Here is a 12,945-nt window from a genome sequence, read left to right on the forward strand (position 1 = left end):
TGTGACATGCTACCTCTATCAGCAGTAACATTATCAGTAAATACTACTGCATAAAGCCCAGGGGGTGGTGCAAGCTCAGGAATCCACAGACTTTGTCCAGCAGCAGCGGACTACGGCCGCCCCGGAACAGTCATGTCAGCTTCTCCCGGTTTTGATCGGCCCGCTAGAGGTTTTGCCCGACCCGCCGGAGCCATCGGCAGGGAGGAAGCGACGATCGCGCCGCCGGCGCGTCACCCCACAGCCGGATATTAGGACTTCAGAATTGCCGGCTGTGGTGAGTGAGAAGGACCCTTTTTCTGTTTTGGACTGTGGGACAGTTTATTCAGGGGCTTTGTTTTGTGCAGCAGATGACAAGGAGAACTGTTTGTTGCCTGTTCATTCTCCTGCTCAGCTGTCTTTACCTCGTTTAGCTGCGCAGCAGCATTCAGCTCGGCCTCCGGTATCCCCGCTAGCCCAGTCATCTATGCCATCTCCGTCTTCACCGACTCCCTCTGTACGGGAGGCTGCGTCTGTGCCTCCGGTTTTGGACTCTTTTTCTAGTACGTATTTTTTGCAGAGAGACAAACACGTTAAAATTGCAACTGTTCCTCAACAGCTGGCTAGTTTAGAGACTGTTACTTGCTCCAGGGCCTCACCAGAGGTTAAATTACAGCCCTCAGCCGACTCTGGACACCTTGGAGGCTAAGAACCCAGCTGAGGACTGCACCCGGCTGTCGCTGCCTGAGCAGGGTCGGTGCTCTGCACACCTGCAGTCTGTTCTGTGCCCGCCAGAGGTCCCCGCACCTGCTGGTTCTGTCCTGCGCCCGCCAGAGGTCCGCACACCTGCTGGTTCTGTCCTGCGCCCGCCAGAGGTCCCCGCACCTGCTGGTTCTGTCCTGTGTGTGCCAGGGGCTCCGGTGCCCACTGGTTCTGAGACTGTTTTCGCTGGGGGGCCCGAGAAGCCCGTCCAGCCCCAAGACTTGTCAGCTGAAGGTTCAGGAGAACTCCTTTCTCACCCTCCACACGACTGCCGCCCCAGCCGTGACAACAATAGCTTTCACGGCCCTGGGTCTGTGACCAAGTGTTCTGTGTTTAATTTATATTTCTTGATTATTGTTATTCATGGTTTTAGTTCTCTTGATGATGATTTGTTTTTCTTTTCAGAAGAGTGACCTTGTGTTAAGATGGACACTACGGATAATATTCATTACAGTCGATCATTTACTATTGACATTAATAAATGAATAAGCCGTTCTGTTAAACACTGAATGACTGATCATTCAGTTATGAGTCACCTAAATAATTTCCTAAATTAGCTGTTGGGACAACAAATTTATATATAAAAAAAGCATCAAATGAAAGTTATAAAAAATATTGATGATGTCACACTTTCTATTTCAATCTGTGATCTTATCTGACAGGATTCTGGAGAGGCTGGAGCTTTACCCAGCTGTCCCAGGGTAAGGGGCAGGTTACACATTAACTGTAACTGTAATCCATATGGAAACTGCAAATAAAATTTTGAGTAATTTTTAATATCAATTAATAGGAAACTAAGCAAAAACAGAAAAGACATCATTAATTCAGACAGAAAAAGCACGAAGGATTTCATTGTGTCAGTCAGATGATTTCCATAGAGAGGCACTTTGCATCAGCAGCACCATGCTCCAGTGCAAATATTTTGGAATAAGAATATTCTGAAGAACAAACTGATATATCTGCTCAATACTATGATGGATTGAATCATTCCTGATAAACAGCATCGTCATACTGATCCAAGTCAGTCAGTTCATTTCCATAGAGCGGCACTTTGCATCAGCAGCACCATGCTCCAGTGCTCTGGGAGAGTTTATAGTCCTGAGAGTTGAACACTGGATGACTGACAGCTGTCCTTCATCACAACAGAAGCCACAGAAATCCTCCTCATCAAAAACATGACTTTGATCTGCGTCCTCATCTGGACTCTCCTCTGCTGCTGCTTCACAGGTAAAGTCCAGAGAATCAAACTCCTCTCCTCTATCAACATCTGTCCCTCTGAAATGAAGCCCACAAAACCATGAAGCTGCTTTATGTTTTTGTCTCTGTGTCCTCAGAGTCCAGAGGACAGATCACAGTGACTCAGCCTGGAGCAGTGAGCTCTGCTGTGGGAGGAACTGTGAGCATCAAGTGTACGACCAGTCAGGATGTTACTTTTTGGAAGAACAACCATCTTTTAGCCTGGTACCAACAGAAAGATGGAGTAGTTCCCAAACTGCTCATTTATGGTGCTGACACTGTAGAATCAGGGATTCCAGCTCGTTTTACAGGCAGTGGATCAAACTCTGACTTCACTCTGACCATCAGTGGAGTCCAGGCTGAAGATGCAGCAGTTTATTACTGTCAGGGTGATCACTGGCTGAACAGTCAGCTTGTGTTCACACAGTGAAAAACAGTCGTACAAAAACCTCCCTCAGTCAATGGGCTGTGAGGTCAGTTCCTTTATCATTAATATGCAAATTTTCATGGCCATTGATCAGTGGTCTTTGATTATACTATAGTGTGGATGGAGGAACCAGGAGTTACACAGAGTCAACATGAAAAACACACCAACTTTCCTTTTCTTTTCTTTCTTTCTTGAGGTGAAACGTCTTCAAGCAACTCAAAGAAGTCCAGACGCTTTTCTTTCCAAGCTCCTTAGACCACGATGACCTTCACAGACATATTTTCTTTCTTTTCCATTTCTAACACAGGTTTACAGGCCCGGAGCGAGGCTGCTCCAGAGGAGAAATCCTGAAATTATTTAAGAGACTTAGCTTTGTCCATTTTCTTGTTCTCCTAATTAAGTTAAATTGATGCATGGCAAGGACCTTTAACACCAGAGAGTGTTACAGCAGAAACTCATCCCAAGGTGGAAACTCCAGACTGAGACTGGATGAGAAGTCATGAAAGAACCAGTGAGAAGCAGGGACCATTCCAGTCACAGCTGAGAGCCCAGACAGAGGTTAAGGTGGAAGGTTGTGCCACTTGAGTTCCTAGCAGTTGTCACAAGAAGTTTTCAGAACCACAATAATAATCCAAAGGTCGAAAGGATTTCTGTGTTGATGTTGAGGAAGACAACAAGGGTCTATGTACTTTGGCCTTTCAACCTAAAGCTGCGTTGGAACAGAGTGAGGGGTGAAAGAGCGCCCTCCTCCAACGAGAGAGTGCCAAGCTCCAACTGAGTAACGTGCAGAGAGGGATCAGCGATGGAATGTGGATAACACCTGATTAAACAGTCAGGCTGGTCTTGCCTGAAAGGTTCAGTGTGTTTTTAAGTTCTGGTGGTCACTGGTGTGACTTTTCTAGTCATTTTACAAATGATATGCATTTACATGATTCTCCACACATCACAAATACAGGGAGTCGTGATCCTGATTAAAAATGACTGACAAATTACTTGTGCACATTTTGTATGACAGCTAGACCGTTTCTCTAGTACACCAGTTATCTTAGCCACAGTTTCTCATGAATGAACATCATGTTTCCATGTGTAATTTGATATTTTTGGAAGTTTTTTCTTTTTATCATTATTGTTATCTTTTGCATATGGAAGTTTAGGCTATGATGACGATTGGAGATGAACAAAAGGGTGGAGAGGAGAATAGTGAAGTGAGGATGCACATAGTGAAACCTCTTTGAGTGTACAATGGTGTTGATGTGATATACAGAATGTCAGAAAAGAAATGTCTGTTATTGATGTGATTAGCAGAGTAATCCAAAGAGTGGGAATGTGCTGGAAATTTCACATTTGTCACATGTTTTAGTAATATCACTTTTGGGTCACTTCAAGGTTCACATGTGGAGAAGCGTTTCTGATCACTGCAACCAAGATGGCGGCGCGCACAGACGCAGCGGCCCGGAGCTCCTACACTTTTGCACTTTTGGTGGTACTGTGTATTATTTCACACAGTCTGGGGTTACTTCAATACAACAGAGATGATCTACTACAACTAAGCCGTGGAGATCTTCAACTAACATCCGAGTATCTCATCCCCCCGGAGATCGTTAAGCAACCCCCGGGGCTACCCGCAACAGCAAGCCGCAGGAGGAGACGTTGCGAGCGGAGGCAGAAGAGAGGCAAGCGGGGAGGCCTGTGGGCACGGCTAAAGACTAGTCTGTTTAAACCACCACTCCCGATCATATTCCTCTCCAACGCCCGTTCAATCCGTTACAAACTGGATGAAATACGACTGCAGATCGCCACTCGACGGACTTTTAATAACTGTTCGTGCATGATTTTCACTGAAACCTGGCTGGACAGCGCCATTCCCGATGCGGCTATCGATCTAGCAGGCCGCACCGCCTATCGAGCCGACAGGTCTGCGGACTCGGGTAAGAAGACTGGCGGGGGGCTGTGCATCTATATTAACAACCTTTGGTGCACGAACGTCACGGTAACGGAAAAACTGTGCAGTACAGAGGTAGAACTGTTGTTGTTAAAGTGCCGTCCATTCTATCTCCCTCGGGAATTTTCTGCCGTTTACATCTGCGCTGTTTACATTCCACCAGATGCTAATGCTAAGCTAGCGTTAGCACAATTGAGCAGCAGCATCAATAACAGCCTGGTAGCACACCCGGACAGTGTCTTTATTGCGGCTGAGGATTTTAACCACGCGGACCTGAAATCTGTACTTCACAATTTCCACCGTAATGTGAAGTGTGCTACCAGAGGAGATAGAACGTTGGACCAGGTGTACACCAACATGGCGAATGCGTACAGAGCCCAGGCTTATCCCCACCTGGGTCTGTCAGACCATCTCTCCCTTCTGCTACACCCAATATACACACAAAAGATCAAGAGCACTGGGATTACAACCAAAACCGTGAGAACATGGCCGCAGGATGCTATTCCGATGCTTCAGGACTGTTTCCACTGCACAGACTGGGATGTATTCAAGGTGCAGGACACTGACAATCGTGTCGCATTGGATAGTTACACCTCCACTGTCTTGGACTACATCTGTTTCTGTGTGGACAATGTAACAACTTGGAAACGATTCCGTGTGTTCCCTAATAATCCACCCTGGATGACACACGGAGTTCAACAACTTATTCGAACAAGGAACAACGCTTTCAAATCCGGGGACTAGGAGGCATACAGTGCTGCCAGGGCCAACCTGAGAAGAGGCATCAAGACTGCCAAGCAGCAGCACAGGAGGCGTATCGAGGCCAGGTTTGAGAACAACACAAACCCAAGGCAGGTCTGGGAGGGCATCAGGGCTATCACGGACTACAAAAGAAGAACACCATCACCCTCAGCCGACAGTTCTACTCCGGCTGAGGATCTAAATCTCTTTTATGCCCGTTTTGACAGGGAGAACACCGACCCTGTCCTGTCCCCTCTCCCCTCAACCGACCCTGCTCCGGTCCTGAGCACTCATGAGCTGAGGCGTGTGTTCCGGAGCATTAACACCAGGAAGGCGGCCGGGCCGGATGGAGTGCTGGGCCGGGTGCTAAAAGACTGTGCTGCAGACCTGGCGGACGTCTTCACCTCTATATATAACACCTCGTTGTCCTGTTCACTGGTACCATCCTGTTTCAAAGCAGCAACCATCGTTCCCATCCAAAACAGTCAAATGTCACATGTCTGAACGATTTCAGACCTGTGGCACTCACCCCCATTCCCGCCAAATGCCTGGAGAGACTGGTCATTAAACACATCAGAGCTGCTTTTCCACCATCCCTGGACTCGTACCAGTTTGCATACAGGGAGAACCGGTCAACCGAGGATGCGATCGCCACAGTGCTGCACACATTACTGAAGCACTTGGAACACAGGAATACCTATGCACGGCTCCTCTTTGTAGACTACAGCTCGGCTTTTAATACCATCCGGCCATACAAACTACGTCCCAAACTCCACCAACTGGGACTTAACTCCTCTCTGTGCAACTGGATTGTGGACTTCCTCACTAACCGTAGACAGAGTGTCAGAGTGGGTAAGAACACCTCTTCCACCCTTGTGGTCAACACCGGTGCCCCTCAGGGGTGTGTTCTGAGCCCTCTGCTATACACTCTCTTCACCCATGACTGTATTTCCTCCTGCGCGTCCAATCTCATTGTTAAGTTTGCAGATGACACTACAGTGCTCGGACTTATATCCAACAATGATGAGACAAACTATAGGACAGAGGTGCAACAACTAGAGTCATGGTGCCACGACAATAACTTGGTCTTAAACACCAAAAAGACCAAGGAGATCATTGTAGATTTCCGGAAGAGGGGTCATAACAACCATCTGCCTCTCTTCATTGGCAGTGAGGCGGTGGAGAGGGTGAGCAGTTTTAAATTCTTGGGGGTAACTGTGACCGAGGACCTGTCCTGGGGCAACCATATCACCTCAGTTGTACGGAAGGCCCAACAGCGCCTCTACTACCTGAGGAGACTGCGGAGCGCACACATTCCCAGATCTCTGATGTTGAACTTCTACAACTGTGCCATCAGCAGCGTTCTGACGTATGGATTTCTAGTGTGGTTCCCCAGCTGCACCAAGGCCGATCAGCAAGCACTCCAGCGGGTGGCGAAGGAAGCTGGCAGAATTATTGGAACAAGTCTGCCAGAGATCAGTAATATCTTCCCCACTCGCTGTCTGAGGAGGGTGCACAGTATCCTGCGGGACCAACATCACCCTGCGCGCCACCTTTTCCATCTGCTGCCCTCAGGGAGAAGGTACAGGTCTATACAGGCCAGAACATCCAGACTGGCCAACAGCCTGTATCCACAGGCTGTGAGGCTCCTGAACTCTCTGCCCCCCTCTCACGGACAATAACCATATCCAACTTCTTAATAGCAATGAACTGGTCTGCATTGGTGCATCATATCTTTATTCTCTTCCCCCTCCTGCCCCCCCCCCCCCCTTCTTAAATAGATAACTATCATATCTGATATCATATCTCACAGTACAATAATATTGAATGGGTTGCATTGTTGTATTTTGTCATGTTTCTCAGGTCTTTGTCTGAATTTCTATGAACATTATTGCTAAGGATTGTCTTATTGCATTGGAGTCACACTGGGTTAAATATGTACACTTGGGTTTTAAGGGGTATTTATTATTTTCTTCTTTTTTTTGGGTTGTATGGAAGCCCCAAACACAATTTCATTGTTCTTGACAATGACAATAAATAAATAAATACTAAATGTGGAGAAGCGTTTAGCTTTAACTCTATTACACAAAGTTAGGCGAGTTAACTTTCGTGAGAAAGTTGGTGACACCCAGAGGGGGAGGATCCAACAGGTGGTGAAGTCTTTTGTTAATCAGGTCTTTGAGGATGGGGTGAAGAGGCAAGGAGCAGTCTCTATGTGACACTGGAAGAGGAGACAAGGTTGTAAACTCTCTCTCTGAGGGTTCAAGGGTGTGAACAACAACTGTGGAAATGCCTTCTTCTTGACTGTATTTAAAGAGGGCTGCTATTCATCTTTAGGCTACGTCCACACTAGCCCGGATAGATTTGAAAACGCTCTGCGTCCACACTAGGATTTTCAGTCGTTTTCACAGAGTTGTGCATCCACATTGAAACGCTTACATTCCAGTACTGTGCATGGGCTGAAGGAAGGACAATACTCGGTGTATAAATGCTCAATCAACAATCCTGTATTCCATACAATTCAACACTTTAAGAGCACAAACCATCCGGATGGGGAGACATGCAAGAAGAGGGTCACAGCAAGTCTCAAAATGGTGGAGCGTTACCCAAAGCTTTTATAGCCTCTGTTGACCCCACCCAGTCGTAAAAAGCTCAAACTTACCCTCTAACTCTCAGTGAGCCTGTGTTATGACCTTGGCTCCCTGCCTATCTGCTTCCAACAAGGGGGTGAGCTCCTGTGGAATGTGCTCTGTGCTCTCTGCACACAGTATTCTCTTCTTAACTCAGCAGTATGAAATGCCATGAAACAGTGTAACTCACTCACAGTAAATCAACAGTATAGGATAGTACAAACCTATCTAATGAATCTAATGATTTTCTAATGATTCTTTTGTAATTCAGAAGCATAGTGCAAACTAGAACTACAACTACATACTAATTATACTCTCTATAATAAGGAGTATGGTGTGGCTTACAACAGTACAATGATTCACTCATTTCGATTATAGACACATGATAAAATAATAATCTCACAGCACACACACAAAGGAACCCTCAGACCAAACATACTTCAAAACAAACATCACATTGGGAAGACAGGTCAGAGAGGTAGGCTGATAAGAAAAACAACAAAAATACACAACATGAGGCGAGAGGAGGAAAAAAAAGCTCCACCCAGACTGAGCTTCTGATGGGAGAACAACAAAAAACACCTCAGCACAAAAGCACATGAATCTTAATACACCATAGAAGCACATGACAAGCAACAGGTGTGAGTAAGGGGTGAGAGTAAGTCGGTGTAGACAGCACATCCGGTCCTGCAGCATGCGCTGGGACTAGACCCGCCGTCTGACCTCAGCCTTGGAGATAAGCGTTCAAAGGTGTTTGGAATCCAGGATGGGGGACACAGGATGGGAACGAAGTGTACAGAGTCTGTCTTCAGAAACAGAGTTTTTTGTTGGTCAGCTCCAGCCTTGAGACCACAGGTGGCGCCGATATGGTAGCCACATGAAATGATGGTGGTTTCCTTTAGTGCGAACAAGTGCATGTCAATTTTACAGTCGAACTAAATGTCCATCACGGGTCTCTCAATCTCCCATTGGAGATTTTGCGCTCAAAGACCATTTGTTAACTGTCTATAAATTCTACAGGGTTCATGTGTGTCACATGCTAAATATGCTGTGAAAAACTTTTTTTAAACAAGTCCTGCTGGAGTCAGTTCATTTCCATAGAGAGTCACTTTGCATCAGCAGCACCATGCTCCAGTGCTCTGGGAGAGTTTATAGTCCTGAGAGTTGAACACTGGATGACTGACAGCTGTCCTTCATCACAACAGAAGCCACAGAAATCCTCCTCATCAAAAACATGACTTTGATCTGCGTCCTCATCTGGACTCTCCTCTGCTGCTGCTTCACAGGTAAAGTCCAGAGAATCAAACTCCTCTCCTCTATCAACATCTGTCCCTCTGAAATGAAGCCCACAAAACCATGAAGCTGCTTTATGTTTTTGTCTCTGTGTCCTCAGAGTCCAGAGGACAGATCACAGTGACTCAGCCTGGAGCAGTGAGCTCTGCTGTGGGAGGAACTGTGAGCATCAAGTGTACGACCAGTCAGAATGTTCATGGCACCTACTATTTAGCCTGGTACCAACAGAAAGATGGAGGAGTTCCTAAACGTCTCATTTACTACACTAGCAATCGAGAATCAGGGATTCCAGATCGTTTTACAGGCAGTGGATCAAACTCTGACTTCACTCTGACCATCAGTGGAGTCCAGGCTGAAGATGCAGCAGTTTATTACTGTCAGAGTTATCACTATCCTAACAGCCAGCATGTGTTCACACAGTGAAAAACAGTCGTACAAAAACCTCCCTCAGTCAGACTGAACAGAAACTGAAGTGACTGCTGCAGCTGGAAGATACTGCAGAGACTGATACAGTTCACTGAGGACACACACACACACACACACACACACACACACACACACACACACACACACACACACACACACACACACACACACACAGAGTGAAAATGTCATTGTTGCTAAAGGAAAAGAAAGTTGGAAATATATCATTTATTTTTAACAAATCATTTATGACCTTTGACTTCTGCTTCATACCAGCTCAAATAAATCTCAATTTCTAAATATCGATCATTATCAAAAATCATATTTCTGTAAGAAAAAAAAATCTAACACTAAATGAAGTCAGCAAAAGTCAGTGAGTCATAATTATCTGCACAATTTAGCAAATACTTCAAATAGAAACTTTAAGTGCAAATCAGTCAAATGATCAAATTTCCATCTTTTCTTTCTCAGGTTTTTAGATTTTCTCTTTTTTGCTGTTCAACACTGCCATGGTACAAAGACCTGTTGACTTCCTATTCATGTTTTTGATTATTAATATGATTCTTTTCATTTATTTTCTGTTTTCCAGTCGCATCTCTTCGTCCCTCTGTTCCTTATGTTCTGTCAACCCGTGTCTCAGAGCTATTCTCTGGTTCCCTGTTTTATTTGGATTCTGCGTTCTGTGTGAGTGTATTCGTCATGTCTGATGAGGTTCAGCTGTGTCTGCCTTCTGTGGTGTATTCCCTCGTTACCCTCTGTGTATATTAGTATGTGTTCTAATAATAGCACTGACACATGTTCACATTCCTCAAATTGAGTTATTAATATTTAAACAGGTTATAGTCAAAGGTCAGCTGCCAATCTCAGAGTTAACCAACTCTGACTTTAAACTTAGGAGTTAAAACTGCTTTGTTCCTGAAAGCAGTTGAACAAATTGAGTTGAGATGGAATCTTGAGCTCTCAGTTTGAGAACAGATGAAGGTAAATTTATTGAACTGTTTACCTCGACTTAAGCACTTACCTGTGTACTGAACAGCCCTCGTCAGTGGATCCCAACACCAGTATTTGACAGTAACAGGTGAGCCTCAACTTTAATTGGTAAAGAGACACCATGAGAACTGACATTACAATACTTTTATTTTACAAAAGTCAGCGTCTTTCAGTTCAAAGTTTGTTAGGCAGCTATTGCACATTTAAAACAACAACACAAACACAACGCAGCAACAAGAAACTATGCAGTATATTATAACCGAATACTTAAACATGACTGCACAACAACCTTTCAAAAGAGCATTTGTAGATGAATTGTTATTTTCCTTCCAATACTTGAAGCATTTTCTGAGCATCACTTTTTGGTGCATGGCTTGTTGCATGCATACCCCACCTGTCTCAACGGGACTATAAATACAACTATATACAGTCACATTTGTAAGAACAAAAAACCTTTATACTAAACACTTTTAAAATGTACAATTTTGAAGAAGCCCAGGAGCAATCCCATTTCAGAACACTTAGAATAACACAACTTCCTCCCAAAAGGCCACAGGTTTTAACCACAGCTTTCCAGCATCAGTTCATGTAAATGCAGCTACAGCTTTCCAAATCCCAGGAATCCTTTTAATGCAGTGTTCATAAGATCTTTAAATTGATCCTCGTATGCAACACGTCTCGGAAGATACAAGGATAAGCTGCACATCGATGCGTATCCCCGACTCCTGATCATAAAAGTCTATGTTGCAGGACCCCAGTGGTGGAAGTAAGTCAGCCCCAGTTATAAAGACCAGCAGCTCTTCAAACGTGTGGTCCACCTCTTGCTCTGTTAAAATACATACACCTAGTAAATAAAGCGTAATGTGTAGGTTCATGAATAAAAGATTTATAATCAGTTACACTGACTGTTATGTAGAGCGGTTGCATTAATGACAATTTAGGAGTCAAAAACAGGTTGTTAGGCAAAACTAATACTGCAAAGCATCGTATAAAGAAAAAGCAAAGCAATCCTGCCCTCCTAAGACACAGGACATTAATTTTTGTCCTCCGAGTCGGAGACCTGTATGTCAAGGACCCTTGACAGGTATTCATATACCTAAATGCCAAGAGAAAGAAAATATGTGTGTCGTCGTTAGGATAGGGATTTATGTTGGTGTGAGAGACTGTAGCCTACAAGTTCATATTGTTCAATGACAGTTATGACATGTTGTGTTTCAGGTGATTTTACAGAAAAAAAAACACCAAAATAACGTACTGAATACTTTTAACAAAAAAACTCTGTATATTAAATTACTTCTTAAAATACCTGCCCCAACACTGATCACGAGAATAGACTCAATCTTATACAGCGCTTTTCTGCTCCACCTGTGCAGTCAGTGTTTTATACAACAACCTGCAACATGCTGAAACATTTCATTACACAGCATGCAATGAATTTGCATAAATGTAATGTCTTTAATATCCTGCTTAGTAATGGCAGTGTCTCTCAATTCCCCTTCGCACTTACTCTTTAACATAAACTTTGCTTTACTTCATGTATTGAAAGTGGCTTAATTCTACCGACTCATATTGACTACAGATAGCACACTGGCTTCCAATTAGAACCCTGGAAATCATTATTTAGAGTTTAATATTGACATCACCACAAAAGTAAGACAAACACTCGGTCCTTATTTAATATAGATATTTTTTTATTCTTTAAAACTTTAAACAAACTTTAAACTTTAAACAAAGCAATGAAAAATGAGAGAAGAAATTAGAAAAAAAAAAAAAAAGCAGTGTGAAAGTAAGACCAGCATAAAAGTCACATATAGTTCAGGACTGGGGACACTGGTCTCTCATCAGTGGCTCTGAGACCAGAGTGTGGGAGCCCCTCGTGGCCTCACAGGTCACAGAGCCCACCTTCATCCAGTGGTCTGCAGGGAGCCTCAGGGTGCTGCTCCAGCTGTAGAGGCCGTCGTTCTCCTGCACCACGGGGCTCCTGCTCTCCTCCCAGCTGATGCTGCCACTGCCATCCACCTTCCAGGACAGACTCCAGTCTGAGGGGAAGCCCTTGTTGGCCAGACACATGACTGTAGCCTCCCCTTGTTTCAGCTCCTCACTGGAGGGACCCAGCACCTTCAGGGTGGGGCGGGCATCACCTAGGAAACACCAATCAGCTTAGAGGACAAGAACCACAATTTGAATTTCTCCGTTAAGAAGTTTCTGTCAGGTGTTTTTTCTGCTCCACCAGTCATTCACTCACACATTGTTTCACTTCCCTTTAAGAAACCTCTCATGCATATCAGCACAGAGAGAATCATCACACAGTTTGAGCTGAAATATGTTCAAACTACACTGGAAATAAAAAAACAAAACAAAACAAAGATGTGTCAACACTTTTAAAAGATGTTAAGCTTCCACATCATCAGTTCTTCATAATAAACAGCTTGTTCTGGATAAGAAACTCAATACCACTACTTACCTCATGTGTTTTTTTTATTGCTTACATTGTTGTAAATGATATGATACAATAAGAACACCAG

General features: G+C 44.4%; 1 pseudogene; it reads right to left on the minus strand.

Annotated features, from left to right (window-relative positions):
• Positions 1-12,235: 12,235 nt before the first annotated feature.
• Positions 12,236-12,669, minus strand: LOC113015145 (Ig kappa-b4 chain C region pseudogene; annotated as a pseudogene).
• Between the last annotated feature and the right edge of the window lie 276 nt (positions 12,670-12,945).

This window comes from Astatotilapia calliptera, chromosome 22, assembly GCF_964374335.1.
Source record: "Astatotilapia calliptera chromosome 22, fAstCal68.1, whole genome shotgun sequence".
In the NCBI taxonomy this organism is placed as follows: Eukaryota; Metazoa; Chordata; class Actinopteri; order Cichliformes; family Cichlidae; genus Astatotilapia; species Astatotilapia calliptera.